The sequence below is a fragment of the Lipotes vexillifer genome, unplaced genomic scaffold, assembly GCF_000442215.2.
Source record: "Lipotes vexillifer unplaced genomic scaffold, Lipotes_vexillifer_v1.1 scaffold138, whole genome shotgun sequence".
Taxonomy (NCBI): Eukaryota; Metazoa; Chordata; class Mammalia; order Artiodactyla; family Lipotidae; genus Lipotes; species Lipotes vexillifer.
The window spans coordinates 1,753,502-1,769,786 of record NW_006797971.1 but is presented as its reverse complement, the minus strand read 5'-3'; positions in this window follow the sequence as shown (position 1 = coordinate 1,769,786).

Here is a 16,285-nt window from a genome sequence, read left to right as displayed (position 1 = left end):
GGAAAGAGGTACATTCAATAGCAGGAAAATTTAGTGCTCTTAAATCCTCGAGTGGCCCATTCACAGCCTCCCTCTCTCTTCCTTAACTATGGTTTTGGATTCTGCTTTTTGATATAATGGCTCTGGGCAAGAAAAAATGCACCTAGGGTCCTTGAGGCACCTGGTACATCCACCTGCCCCTAGAGGAGGAGGGATCAGAGTTAAGCATGACTCATAAAGGGGAACAACTGAATGGGAGAGTTGAGACTATGCTTGTAAAGTGCTGGATCGAGAGAAGAGGACCTGGATTATTTGAGGAAGCAGTGAGGCTGCTTCTCACTCACTGACAGGCAAAACCATAAGTGATAATTGGCAGTTCTTGGAAAGATCTAGGAAAGATCTGAAGTGGTAGTTAGGAAGGTGGGAAAGAAGGTAGACAGACAGAAGGACAGACAATTTGAGGGTCTTTTATTTACAGAGATCATGGTTTATTAATCTTTGTAGGACTTAATAGACTCCTGGCTCATAAGAGCCACTCTCTGTCTGTTGGTTAAGTTCATGATAATCTTTAAGGAAGGAAATCTGAGGGAGATGCATAAGGGTAGAGGGAAGCCATGATAATTGCCTGTACCAGGGGGTAGCTGGAGATCAGGGACTGTAATTGGTGGTTTGTAGTATCACAGCTCATTTGTTATCTCTCTCTCCTTTTCTTTGTCACACACACACACACACACACACACACACACACACGGACACATACAACCTGTAAGAAAAGCATTATTATCTTCTTTTTAAAGTTGAGGAAATTGAAGCTTGAAGGGTTTAAGTTATTTACCTACAGCTACTCACAAAGTAAGTTGAAATAAGTATTCATGTTCAATGTTGGCTGGCCCCAGATTTACCAGACCATCCCATTATCGCCTTGAATGTCCCTTCTCTTCCTCCAAGGTACTCACTAAACACCCAGGAAACGTGCCATTGAAAATGCATAATGAAACTTCTAAATATGATGAGGAACTTCTAATGATATTTACTGACGATATATAAACAATTTTAGAATTTGCAAAATTCGTGTGCCACATTTTATGTTCACTAGGCAAGCAGCATGGAAACTGCTAGTATTGATGGAATACACTTCTTGTCACTAATCCATTTATATAAAAGAGTTTCATTAAGCAACAGTTTAAAGAAAACACAAAATATATAGAAAAGGATGACAATAAATGTACATATGACAGAAAACTGAAGAAGAGAAGACTATAGAATACTGCAAATACTTGGAGATATTTGGTTGGTAGGATTTGGTTGTATTTAAAGATTTTTAGTAATATTTTAATTGTAAATTAGTATAAGCAAGTGAAAATAATACCACTGTTATGGAGATATTTTTAAGAAGTTTCTTATAAGGACTGTTTGTAAACTTCATCATCCATTGGTCCAGAAAAAACATGATGATATCATTTAATCATTCAATAATTGATGTTTTAATTTCTTTACACAAATGGTATTTTACCTTTATTTTTGTTATCTCTTTTCTCTGGCATTTTTCAGTGTTGTCTTGATCGGATAATTAATGGCATAGGTGTTGATTTAAAAGTGTTTTCTGTTTCAGGATGCTTAAAAAATAATCCCATTCCTATTGCAGAAAACTCCACTTCAACAATTAAGTGCTGGTATAAATTAAGGTTCTATACAGGTAGATAAATGAATCTGTCATATATATAATTGCTAGGCAAAGTGGTTACACTTTTAGCCATTTTCATTGGTTTGCTAATGCAGCTTTCTGTTCTAAAATGATAAATCATCATTTGTTAAGAAATAGGTCTTCCCTCTGTAGCTAAGGAATATGTTTTTCATCTTAATATAGACTGTTCTAGGGTTTCAAAAAGACAAAGAGGGGACTCTTCACGGTGTAAAACAATGCCTTTTTTTCCTCTGATGCAGGCTCCTGGTGGATGATTTATAATTATTCATGGCCCCAAAATAGTTTTAAGGAAAGAGATTTGCATGCTCCAGATGACACATAGTCACGGCTGAATACTATAACCCCAGAAAAAGTAACTCCTGAGGTGGAAGAAGTTGAAATCTATGTGAAATACGCAAAGAATTTTAAGGATAGGTCACCTTTAAATTGCCTTTAAAAAGCGTATTGCTGGGGCTTCCCTGGTGGCGCAGCGGTTGAGAGTCCGCCTGCCGATGGGTTCGTGACCCGGGCCGGGAATATCCCACATCCCACATGCCGCGAAGCGGCTAGGTCCGTGAGCCATGGCCGCTGAGCCTGTGCGTCCGGAACCTGTGCTCCGCAACGGGAGAGGCCACAACAGTGAGAGGCCCGCGTACCGCAAAAAAAAAGTGTACTGCTTTTATGCTCTGTCTACAGGGAGCCTCTGATTTTAGTGTTTGAATGAAAGGCTTTTCCTTTTTTCCTCTTTCTCTTTTTTTTCCTGCCTGTCTGCATGACATTGAAAACACAAATGTTTTCATGGGCAAATTAATATATTCTCTGGATAACCCCATGATACACTCTGAAATTGAATGATTCAGCAGTCTACCTTTCAGTTGGATACAATTAATTGAAGAGCCTGAGGCTAGGGTAAGCTTTAGTACTTGAATGTCAGCACTTGGTTCAGGAGTTTTATTTACATAATCTGTTTACTAATTGCTTACTCAGTGCATTTTCGGGATACTGAGGCTCAAACGGTCTGCCTTTTGAGTTGGCTTTCCCTTCCAGCTTGTGAGCCTAAAAGAAGGAAAAGACATAACCAGTGAATGAGGAGACAAAATGGTGAAGCTCGTTCATATGGTTATGAGTGAAAATATGTATCTTGGAGGTCTCAGTATCCCTCCAATCACTGTCTCCATCATTTTATGGACTTCAAAGCTTTGCTTATGGAGGGGTTCTCGAACTGAAAAATCTCTGTGAATTTTGGAGTAGTAATTTTTCACCACCTCTGACCTTTTCAGGATATTTAGTTTGTATTCTATTCACATTGTTGGCAGAAGCTTCGACTGTAGCCTTTAGTGTATAGTTGCCCATTTCAGGAAGTGCAGTTCTCAGCAAGGCCAAAGATGTCTGCAACCAAAGAATAATTCAGAGAAATGAGGTAGAAAAAAAATCTCAAAATGCATTGCAGGGAGCTGTATTTGTAATCAAAATGTTAGTGGAGTTTACTTAAGGAAATAACTTAGAGCAAAGAGGTACTTGACCACTTGGTAAGATACTCAGAATATCACACAGGTAACAACAAGCATGATGGAAGATGTATAGAAATGCATAAAATGTATCTCAAGAATAAATTTATATGTAAGAGAGTGGTTCTCTCTCGCTTTTTTCCTCCCTCCCTCCTTCTCTTTCTCCATCTATCTATCTTGAGAGAAAGATATAGATAACACAGCAAAGTAGCTAGCTAACATATAGGATTTTTATAAAAATGTGACAAATAGAGGCAAATTCATGATAAAATTTCATATTATGACACCTGATCATTATAGGATATCATTAAAACCATAATAAGTGACCCTCAATTTTTCCCAATTAAATTTACATCCTCTGGATAACTTCAGAGGCTTACAGTGCTGTAGGTCATGATCCAATGGGAGAAAAGTACAGAGGCTATAAGCAAGAACAAGAAGATGGACTATCTGCAAATGTGGTTATTAAGCATCCCTGCCATTAGAGATGTAAGCTGACTCTGTTATGGATATTCTACTAATGAGAAGCTTAGATTTAGAAGAGGAGACATTTGAAAATAAAAATATTTAATGAAAGAGCTAATTACTTCGTAATAGTTTGGCAAAAGGCCTGTGTTTTTCATCTTCACTCATTTTTAATGTCCTTCCTGAAAACGTCCTCTAAAATTTTTATCTATGTTCCTCAACTCATTCAATTATCTAGTTTAAAACTCATTCTGGCTAGGAAGAACTGCATATTTAAAATCTTAATAAGAGAATGGCTTCTCATTCCCTCAATATTTATATAGCCATTTGTCCTATATTAACTGATGTGACTAAAAACACTGGGCTGGACAAGTATGGAGGATGGAGGAAGGGAAGAATGGATGACTTTCCTCCTCGTCATCAAAATTAAGTTCAATCATCAATTCAGTTTTGCAACCATTATGACTGAGAATGTGGAAGACCCCAAGTGAGCCTGAGGGAGCCTCCTGGTTAAATTGTGATGGGAGCATGGAAATATTTCCCTGCTCCAGGCACTGCCTCTTGACAAATCTCATTATATCACAATCATATTCTTACCTTCAATGTATCATGCTACTTCCATTCTTTCTTAAGCATATCGAATAGCTTATCTATTGGTTCTATTTATTTTCTGCCCACCTAAACCTCTTCCAACTATACACTCCCTCCCTACATACATCAGATTTGGACACATTTGAAGTTACATTCATTATTAATACCAGTTTAAAGGAGAAACAAATCTCTTTTTTGTAATGCCTCCTAAGTAGTCCTCTTTATTGTATTGTACAGCCTATTCAAAATTCTGGACTACACTGAAAATTCAGTGTATGTAATCTCTGATTATGACTGGCTCCAATAACTAATTGTTTCAAATAGTTTTCAGCAAAGTAATTTAATTAGAATTTGAATTAATGCTTATTTGAAGCCAACATTCACACTTTATTTCTGAAAATAGTGCCATCCTTTATGATGAAGGAAAATATAATGAATGACTGTTGTGATGTTTCAGAATGAATTTGGTATTTTAAGACATTCAGGAGGTAGGGAGTAGATAGCGATGAAAGAAGAGAGATGGAAAGAACAGCAAGTCTTTGTAGCATTGTGAGGTTGGCTGATGTTTCAGGATACATTTGGGGAGCTCACTGTGTTACCCTAGTTTATTGGGAAATTCTTTTCTTTATCACCCAGGCTCACAGGAGCATGTAGCAGAATTTAATCTTTCTTTGGTGACATTCTGCATTCTGACTCAAAAGGACTTCTTTAAATGCTAATGTGTCTTTCTTACAACTGTTTCCTAGAGCAAATTCCCTGAGTGGAATTCAGGTTGCTTCCTCAGTGAAAGATGATTTCTTGATCTTCATTCAGAGAAGTCTTATTTCTAGCAGGAGTCTCAGGTGAGGCTCTCAGTTTACTTTTCAGTTTACTTTTATCTCCTCACTTAGAAACAAATCAGACGATAAGATTTTTTTTTCCCAGTCTTTTTATCATTGATGTGAGAAAGAGCTCTAATGCTGCTTAGAATGTAATTACTCTCTAGAATATATGTATAGAAAATAATGGCTTTTGCAAAGCTAAATAGCTTCTTTGTCAGTTTTAGTTCCAGCTTTGTTACTTAAAAAAATGCCTGTTGATGCTTGGAAGTCTGTCTTTGGGTATCGTTTGCAGTTAGCTTTTCCTATGTTTCTAAAATTGCTGAGCTCCAGTATAGTGATTCTTATTCCCTTCAGGCTTTTGAGTTGAAAATGATAAAGTCAATAAAATATGGCTGACAAAAATGGACATGGTTTGGATGCCAGTTGTATACAAGAGAATCTTCTAATCACAAGAGTTCTTTTATTTGTTGATTGAGATAACACAATTTTTTAATGAAGGAAAGAAAATCAATGTTTCCATAGAAATAATTTCTCTTGGGACTTCTTGACATGGCTGTGACACGCAGAAATGATGGATGCCCATCCTGAAATATTTCAGTGACCAGACCTTTTCTTTTCAATTAGACACTGTATTTTTTGTTTTGTTTTGTTTTGTTTTGGTAAATCAAGCACTGGGCTGCAAGTCAGGACTTCTGGGAGCTGTTCTTCATCTCACTGCAATTTTATGCATCTGTCACTTTATTGCATTCAATTTAACACTTTCTGGTACCCTTTATTATTTTTAGATCTAATTAGGCAAGAATTTTACCCACCCAACAATCTTGAAAGCTCACTGAGGGTGGATCAGGTCTCATAATGCATTAATACATCAGGAAAGATCTCTCCAGATCTGAGCCTGGAGAAGATACTTGATAAAAATTATTGAATGAATGAATGAATCAGAACAAAATGAATGAAAGAAAAACAACAAATGAACTATTTTATTAACTTGATGTCTGTGTGTAAAGATATCTACCATATGTAACCTCATATGGAATGGTAGATACAAATAAAGTGACTACAAATTCTTTGCTGCTTTCCTACCTTTGAAACTATGATAATGTGATGAAACTCTCATCTTACTGATTGGCTTGACTACTAGGATTCCTAAGTGATATTCCTGAACTTCTCAGGCTGAGTCATAAGAAGGTTTGCATATACCGCCTGGGTCTCCCAGAACACTCTCTATTGGAGCCCAGTCACCATGTCATGAGAAGCCCAAATCACATGGAGATACATGTGCTGGTTGTCTTTGGAAGCCCCAGCTGAACCCTCAGCTTTAAAAAATAAAAAGAAAGAAAACAAGCATCAATTGTGGTCATATGTATCAGGATGGATTCAATCAAAAGAGACAAACCATACAATTATTTGAACAGGGAAAGTTTAATATAAAGAGTTAGTAACTATAACAAATTGGAGTAATAAGGGATGGACTTATAGTACGAAACAAAGAAAATACAAAGAATATAGGACTACAACACATGATACAGTAGCAGATGTATTATATAATGTGATATGTAATAATCGTTGCCACTAGGGTTGGGATGGTGTGCCCAAAATAGAGCTGGCTTCCCCTTCTCCAGCCCCATCCCTGGCCTGGGCTGAGATACAGACCTCATTAGAGAAGGCACACAGTTGAATAACAGAGAATTTCTGGAAATTGCCAGAAATCTGTCCTCTAGGGAATCAGGGAAAAGTGATCACAGGGAGATGTCTTGCTGAAAATACTACTACTATAAAATTACCCAAGATGTGTGCTGGATGAAGCTGATTCTGCTGGGTGCTGCTAACCTCCATGCACTGCAGGAGCCCAGTAAATAAGCACACAGATCCTGGAAGCAAAATCCTTTCCTCCTTCAATGTCTCTCCAGTGACTTCTGCTGACTAAGCTTTCATTCCACCTGGCATACAAAAAAAATGTATATATTTAAAGGACCCAGATCCAGTTTCACAGAGCAGACAAAAAGGGAGAATTTGGAACTGAGTCAATAAATTGATGCATCATGAGAGTGTCTTGGACAAGCTGCCCAGTCAAGACTTCAGTCACCTCCAGATCTGGCTATGTGACAGTTACTGCATCAGAAGCCAAACATGAGAACCACCTGAGTCAACACCCAGAACTATGAGAGATAATAATCAATTGTCACTATAACCCACTATATTATGGGGTGGTTTTGTTACACAGCAATAGATAACTGGAACATATGTTATCAAGGTGTCCTGATAACTTGTTTTAGCTTTCCTTTGCTTTAGCTTCCACCTTGAGACAACTTATAGAATTTTGGCAATTTTGAAATTCTGCTTTTTCAAGTCCTCAGCTGTGGTTTAGAGATTTACCTTTCATTAATGGGAACAACAGCCTGGAAAAGATAAATCTGCTTGCACTATAGAACTGAACCATAATGTCTCAACATTGTAATTTGAAGATCTTTTGGATGACATGTTGAGAGAATGCTTTGTGGACAGAATTCCTCATGAAGTGGCCCAGTAATATATCTCATGAAGAACCTTTATTATTTATAATGGATTGGAAAAGGCTCTACTTAGTGCACCAATATCACTACATATTACAAAAATTAAAGTAGCAGCAATTAATAAAGTTGTATCTCTATATCATATGTAAGGAAGTCTTGCCAAGGGGGATAAGCTAATACAGGAAGAGTACCCTCTACATTGTCTATACATTAATAGCAACATACTGACAAAAGCTCAAATGAGTCACGTTTGCTCTGACTATAGATTGAAGGACATATGATGACTCACTCAGAATAACTACTGTGACATAGTATGTGGGAAAACATATTCGAACTCCAGAATATAGATCTGATCAGAACTGAAGATTACTCCTGAGCTTCCCTGGTGGTGCAGTGGTTGAGAGTCCGCCTGCTGATGCAGGGGACACGGGTTCATGCCCCCGTCCTGGAAGATCCCACATGCCGCAGAGTGGCTGGGTCCGTGGGCCATGGCCGCTGGGCCTGCGCGTCCGGAGCCTGTGCTCCGCAACGCGGGAGGCCACGGCACTGAGAGGCCCGCGTACTGCAAAAAAAAAAAAAAAAAAAAAGATTACTCCTGGGAGACTACAAAGCAACAGAATCATTGGAGTACTTATTTCTCTAGAAGTGTTTGACTTTTTCTACCACAGTGTTTGGAAATATCACCAGGGCCAGAGAGTACAGACAGTAATAAGTTTTCTCTGGTCACCATAATCAGTGAATTTAGTGGCTGGCATTTTGCTTGCTTCCACTGGTTTTCAAATTGTGAATACATAGAGTCCACAGGTTTCCACAGGGTGGGAAGTTGTGAAGGGAAGATCCCTAGCCATCAGACTGCAAATTCAGATTTTTTTATGTCTTATGATTGGGATATTCTTATCTTCCTACCTTCCCTCATCTGTGGTCTGACCTGCTTCTGCACCCATTTCTCCTGCATAACAGAGGAGCCTGATTTCTCCAGTTGTGTTGTGGGAGTGGGGAGGGGTTATCAGTAATAACTCCAGTTCAGCAAATGGAAACTAGAACAATTCCTGGGAAACCAAGATATATGAGCATCCTACTTTGATACCATTCCCTCACTTACTAATTGACTTTACTTCTCCAAATATCCTCCCTCTTTCCTGCAACATCAATCCCTACCCCTTCTCACTCTATACTTATTCCTATCATCATCAATGCATGCTCTGATACATTTCCTGGTTTAAAAAAAACAAAAACAGAAACAAAAAAACATGCCTCTTTAGCCCCTCCAAGTACAGTGCCATTTCTAGACTCTTTTAAAATCTCTCTCTCTCTCTCTCTCACACACACACACACATACACACACACAATTTCCACTTCTTTATTTCTAATTTTCTCTTACTCTACTTTAATATTGACTTCCACACCATATCTCAATTAACATTACTGTTGAGATAACTGACATACGAATCCAAAGAATGCTTTTCTGATATCACCTCACTAGATTTTCAGCAATGATCCACACAGATGACTATTTCCTCCTTGAAACACTTCTCTCTGCTTTAGGAATAATATGCTCTCTTTTTTTTCCTTTCCTGCCACCTTGCTTTTTCTTCAGTTTTCTCTACTTGACTATTCAGGATAAAGTTCCTCTAAGCTTTGTCCTCAGCTGCTTTTTCTTTTCCTACTACACTTCTGGCTAGGTGATCTCATTCATTTCTATGACTTTCAAAATCACTTATAGGCTGGTGACTCACAGATTTATATTTCTTATCCAGACTTTTTTCTGAGCTCTAAATTTATATCTCTAACTTGCCTATTTGAATGTCAGAGGAAATTTCAAATTTGCACACTGAAAACAAGACATATCCATTTCATCCACACTCTACCCGATCTAATTTTTCCCCCCGTTTCCATATTTGAAATAAATGTCACCATTGCCACCCATTACTAATGTTAGAAATTTGTAAATAATTCTTAACTTTTCCTTTTCCTGGCCCTTCATATTTCATTTACTTATACCAGCTGTGCCTTCAAGACATATATGTCCAATTTTTCTATGGCTCCACTTCTACCACCTGAGTCCAAACCATTATCTATTGTTTGGTCCACGAGAATAGTTTCTTAACTACTATTTCCTCCTTTACTCTTGCCTCCCCCTATCCGTTTTCTACACTCAAACTATATGTTTTAAAAATATTTATGGGAGGTTGTGTTATGCTACTGCTTAAAACTCTTTAATGGTTTCCCATTGCCCTTAGAATAAGATCTAAATTTGTGACTATGATCTTCAAGGCTCTGAGTGATCTGTCCCCTGCCTAAACTTCCCTTCTCTTCTTGCCACTCTGCCCCTTGCAACATTTCACTCTCCAGTCTCTTCTGTTAGTTTCTAGGCTGTTCCATACCCTTCACCAACTCAAGGCATCCAATTACCTAAAGGTTCATTCTACCTGGAGGGATATTCCTCAGGCCTTTCTCATATGAAGGATTGAAAACAATCTAAATAACCATCAAAACAATTAAGTACATCATAGCCAATTCACACTATTAACCAGTATTCAGCAGTTATAAGGATAAGGTAGAATTTTATATATTGTATGGAAAAATCTCTGATAGTATCATTGAGTGTAAAAAGTAGGTTGTTTACAACTTCCTGTGAATCTGTAATTATTTCAAAATAAGTTAAGAAATAAGTTGCAGAAAACATATAAAATGTATAATATCTATAAAATACATTAAAATATAAAAACGTATTAAAAACAAAAAGTGTATGTCTTAATGTACATTTTTAAAAGCAAGAAAACAGAATGAAAAATTTCACACCAAGCTGCTAACAGAACTTTCTACCTTAGTGGCAGTGGGCTGTATAATTCAAGGGAGGCTTGCACTTTTTACAATATATACATTTGTTATTATTATTATTTTTTAAAATATTTTTTGTGGTACGCGGGCCTGTCACTGTTGTGGCCTCTCCCGTTGCGGAGCACAGGCTCCGGACGCGCAGGCTCAGCGGCCATGGCTCACGGGCCCAGCCGCTCCATGGCATGAGGGATCTTCTGGGACCGGGGCACGAACCAATGTCCCCTGCATCGGCAGGCGGACTCTCAACCACTGCGCCACCAGGGAAGCCCGTTAGTTATTATTTTTTGCCACAAGAATGCATCCCTCAGAGGGTAGAGTTGAACTGAACAGTTTTTCAATGTCTTTGCTTAAAGAAAGCCTTCTTGCTCCTTTCCTATTTTTATGGCTTTCTAGTGTATCATATACTAAATATAAATAAAAATAAAAAAATTTATAATTGACATTCATAATTTTATTAATAATTAATAAAATGTAATCTTCTAACCTCTGTTATAAAGTAATGAAAATGGAACTCTATAAAATGACTAGACTTTATGTGTTTTTTTAAGTTTTTTTTGATGTGGACTATTTTTTTATTCTTTATTGAATTTGTTATAATATTGCTTCGGTTTTATGTTTTGTTTTTTTTTTGCCGTGAGGCATGTGGGATCTTAGCTCCCCGATCAGGGATTGAACCCTCACCCACTGCACTGGAAGACAAAGTCCCAACCACTGGACCGCCAAGGAAATCCCGACTTTATGGTCTTGAGTGGTTAATGATCATTCTATTAATGATTTTTAATGACAATAAAACTGAGTATGTGGAGACATTTTTATCAATGAAAAAACTTTTACCAAATTACTATTTGATAAGTATCTTATAAAACACCTGTAATACATTAATATACTCTTTTGAAAGTGGAAGTTTTTTAAATCTACTTAAATTGTGCCCCCAATTAGATTTTCTTGACATCATGTTTAAACTGTAATGTTGTATATTGTCCAGTAAAAATAGTGTGGACGATAACTTAGGAATTTAGATTCTAATATAACTGAATATTTTGCCTTGAATAACTGACAATCTCTCTGTCAATCAGCCTCATTTAGAAAATAAGAGGATTGTGTTAAAAAAGCATTTACAACCGTGTTACATAAAACTTAGCATGCATTTATTAGAAAATAAAAAGATAAAAAAGTTAGGAAAATGCCAGTTTAAATTGTTATGTGTTTTTGTTTTTGTTCAGAGAATTTTCCAGAATATTTGATAATCTTTTTTTTTTTAATTTTAAAATTATTATTTATTTATTTTTGGCTGCATTGGGTCTTTGTTGCTGCTTGCGGTCTTTCTCTAGTTGCAGAGAGTGGGGGCTACTCTTTGTCGTGGTACGCAGGCTTCTCATTGTGGTGGCTTCTTTTGTTGCAGATCATGGGCTCTAGTTGCATGGGCTCTAGTAGTTGTGGCGCATGGGCTTAGTTGCTCCGCGGCATGTGGTATCTTCCCGGACCAGGGATTGAACCCGTGTCCCCTGCATTGCCAGACAGATTCTTTTTTTTTTTTTGCGGTATGCGGGCCTCTCACTGTTGTGGCCTCTCCCGTTGCGGAGCACAGGCTCTGGACGCGCAGGCTCAGCAGCCATGGCTCACGGGCCCAGCCGCTCTGCGGCATGTGGGATCCTCCCGGACCGGGGCACGAACCTGTGTCCCCTGCATCGGCAGGCGGACTCTCAACCACTGCGCCACCAGGGAAGCCCTTGATAATCTCTTTTTTAATATGAATCTTCAAGAGATGAGAGGTGGGTAAATTATGCAGGTATTTCTCCAAATACATTTAATTACAAAACTCAGAGGTTTCCTTTGGAATGGACTAAATGATATCAACATCTCCCTTCAGCTGTCATGGTCTATGCATCAAGGAGGCGGGACTGGTATGTCATCATGTTAAATTAGGGATGCATGCCTTTCTCCTTCTACCCCTTCACTTGTCATCTTTATTAACATGACAATAATGTCAACACAAAGTACATGTATTTCCATTCCATATCTCGGTAAAACAAGGAAATGTAGAGATAGCATGCAGATAGGAACTCAATGCTCCCTAAGGCTGTCTAGCCCATCAAGTTGTGTGTGCACCTGGATCTGGTTATGACCACCAAATACAAGAGCAAAGTGCTGTCCCCATGCATGGGGGGCGCATAGGCAAGGCAATCACTTACTTTTCTATTTAGATGCCTTGGGATCATATGCAAAATAAAACTGTTAGTGGTTCTCTGTAGAATACAGTGAATCACTGGAACTGAGAAAGAAGACCTGTGTGTTGTGTGTCTATTTTTGTATTTATTTAAATTGTCTTGAAATATACAGAACATAACATTACCATTTTAATCATTTTTAAGTATACAGTTCAGTGGCATTAAGTGCATCCACATTGTTGTGCAACCATTGTCACTGTACTTCCAGGATTCTTTTCATCTTGCAAAACCAAAATTCTGCACCTGTTAACCAATGACTCCTAATTAACCACCACCCACCCCCTCAGCTCCTGACAGCCCCCATTCTACTTTGCAGACAGAAGATTTTAATTCAACCCCAGGTACTGCCATTTACTTCATTGCTTAATCTTAGGTGAATATTATTTCTTTGTCTCTGTTTTCTTTCATATAAAATGAGAATTAAAGTATCTACCCTTAAAAAAGTCTTCTATGTATAGACAATCAAGTCTTCATGGGCAGATCAACTTATCTATCATCTACATACATTTGTAACTATAAAATAAATTTATGTATAGGCACACATACACACATACATACGCACACGCACACACATGGTTCTATCAAGTACATAGGTTTATTTAAACTAAACTAAATAATTGTTGCCCTTGATATAATTCACAGTAGTTTTCTTTTTTCTTTTTAATTCTTATTGGAGTGTAGTTGCTTTACAATGCTCAGTAGTTTTTTAACTAAAAAAATCTGTCAAATTCTGGGAACTCCCTGTAGTCAGGGGCCTAGAAGAAGCAGAAACTATTATTATTTAACAATTTTGTCATTTTCTTAATTAAGTTTTTCTCAAATCTAAGAGTTGTAGCTAAGGGTCCTTAAACTGTTTTACCCGTGTATATACTTTGTATTCTTTTTTTACTCTAGGGGGCTGTTAGCCCCCTAGAGTAAAGTAGTAAAGTTCTGATTCCAACTTCTCCACTGACCCACGTGCAACACGACTTATTCTGTTCCCAAATGCTCGTGGGAGGGCTTGCTTGCTTGGCTGTCACCGGCACCAAACGGGCTTGTAGACCCAAAATGCCGTAAGGATCACGGTCACGAGCAGGACGCTGAAAATGCTTCCCATCAACACCAGGTTCTGCCCACGCAGCACCGCATACTGTCGGCTCCCCTCCGGCGGCTCCACGGGGTACGGGGCCTCCACCCGTCCCAGCAAGAGGCTGCACAGTCTGAGGCAAAGCCACCGCCAACCTGGACGCAGCATCTCCCTAGCCCGGCGGTGGAGAGCTACCCGCCCTAGTTATTTATATCAAAGCTATTTCTGTATATTTAATTTTCTGAAGTCAAATAATGTATTATATTTTATCTGTAAAAAATATTGGACTTTTTTGTAACTTTTTAAATACTAGGAAGAGAGGCTTTTCACAATAGAATACCAAGTTCCTACAATAGGTAATTTTAAAGTTTCATGCATGAGTGGGAGTCATAATTTTATCTATCACAAGGTTATCTTCACTAATTGCTTGTTTCTTCATGGACTGAGCATTTTCCTCTTGAACAGAACTACTGAGAGAGAGCAGTGCTTGAACTTGGCATCTTTGTGTAATACAGTAGATCTTTAGCCAAGAGTACAGAGCAGAATAAGCTAGATTATGGGACAGTAACAAACTATCATGAAATATCAGTAACAAACATAACAAAGTTTCATTCTCACTCAAGTCAGCAGAGGGACTGCACCCATCAAACCCCTCAGGGATCCAGGGTAATGGAAGATCCACCATCTTGAACTTTGTCAGAGGGATAGAAGTCTTTAGAGAGTACCATATTAATAGTTATGTGTGCTAACAAGGAAGTAAAATATGCTTCTTCTTTTCCTAACTCATTGACCGGAACTTGTCACATGGGGGTTGCCTTGCTTACTCCTAATCACAAAGGGACAGAGAAATGCAATCCTAACATGAAATGGAATGGTGAGAAGCCAGAAATAGTGAGTGAACAGCAGTAATGACTGCCTCGGTTTTCATGACCAAGTGCTCAGAAGAGCAGAAAGATGTTGTATTTCTTTTCCATGTGTGCTCTCTTTCCTTCTGTACCCTGAAGCAAAGAGCAGACACTGACAGCTGGTGGCAGAAGAGGCATATGAGGAGAGGACTGTCTGTTGCTTGCCTAAGGGTTTATTTAATCATGCCAGCATTGAGGCACACGGATGATATACCAGAATGAATATGCTACAAGAACACTTTTCTTCATTCCTTTATATCGGTTATCACAGGCTTCATCTCCATTGCCCTTTTCCGCATTCATATTTACAACACAGCCTCCAACTTGTTTGGTGATTCTCAAATATTATAGGATGCTAAGGAAAATGACAGAATTACTATATGCGAGGGAATGGTTTTACCTTTATCCACTAAATATGCCTTTTCCTCTGCCTAGTCCAAGGGAAAAGTACCTAAGAAACAGTTACGATGACAAATGTCTACCAACCAGATTTCCAAATAAAGAAACCCTGATTTGTTGAGTTTGCCCGTATCTGTGCTATAAATCCTCCCATCGCAACTGATTTTAACCTACCACCATACTGTCACCGAATGTGAATTGCGAATGGAGGCTCACGATTAGTGCTCTTTGGCCAGCTCATAAGAATCAGGTCCAGCACTGCACTGCATATGTTAAAATTCCTTGATGTAAATTTTAATCAACAAACATATGTTGGATGTCTTCTGTTGTGAAAAGACCTGGGAAACAGGGTTCACAAGAAATGCACATATGATTTTTACTATTAGGACCTTTGCTGGAGGAGGTCATTGAGAGTGTTGACTCTCCAGTTAGACTCAGGTGTTCTGAGGCTTTTTACCTCCTCCCATCCTTGGAATGTATGTTCCATTCACTGTTCCCATGGTCATAGCCTTTTTTAAGGACAGAGCTTTGATAGAACAATGTGCTGTTGAGATCATCTGAGTAGTATATGTGACTGAACCTAGCTAAGGTCTCTATATAAGCTTCTAAGATTCTGGTGGAAAGGTGAAGAGATCTACTCAGTCTTGAGGCTGCCCAAGACAAACCTCACATGTAAGTTCCCTTGTTTATTAGAGCTGCCACCTCCCAATCTGGAATTGTCTGCCTCTTTATTTGCTCTCCTCTTGCCCTCAATGCAGGGGGCCAGTTTGTGCACAAACACACTTATGTGCTTATCAAACATGCAAAACAATTTATAAGGAGAATACGTATATAGGGCTAAACAATTGTGAATTGAAAGGATTTGTGGCAAATCAAGGAAGCTTACATGAAGAGGCAACTTTGAATCCAGTCTTGAAAGCAGTGGAGTAGATTCATAAGGGAGATGTTGCTATTCATATTAAACATGGCAAAGGGAGGGGAAATATAAAATTATTTTTAGAGATAAAAGGGAAAAGAATTGAGAACTAGCTATTCATAAAGTACTTAACAGTGAGTGCTATCTAATAATAACAATAATAGTAAGTAAATAAAACATATCCACTGTAGTGCAGACATTAAACTAAAGAAGAATAAACATGTGTACTGTCAGAATTGGGAATCCAGTATGGGAGACATAATTTTAAGTTCTAATCTAAGAAGGTTAAATGAATAATGAGAACATCACTGTAGGCTTTTCAAGGGAAAGATACTATATAAAAATAATACCTAAATATGACTATACTAT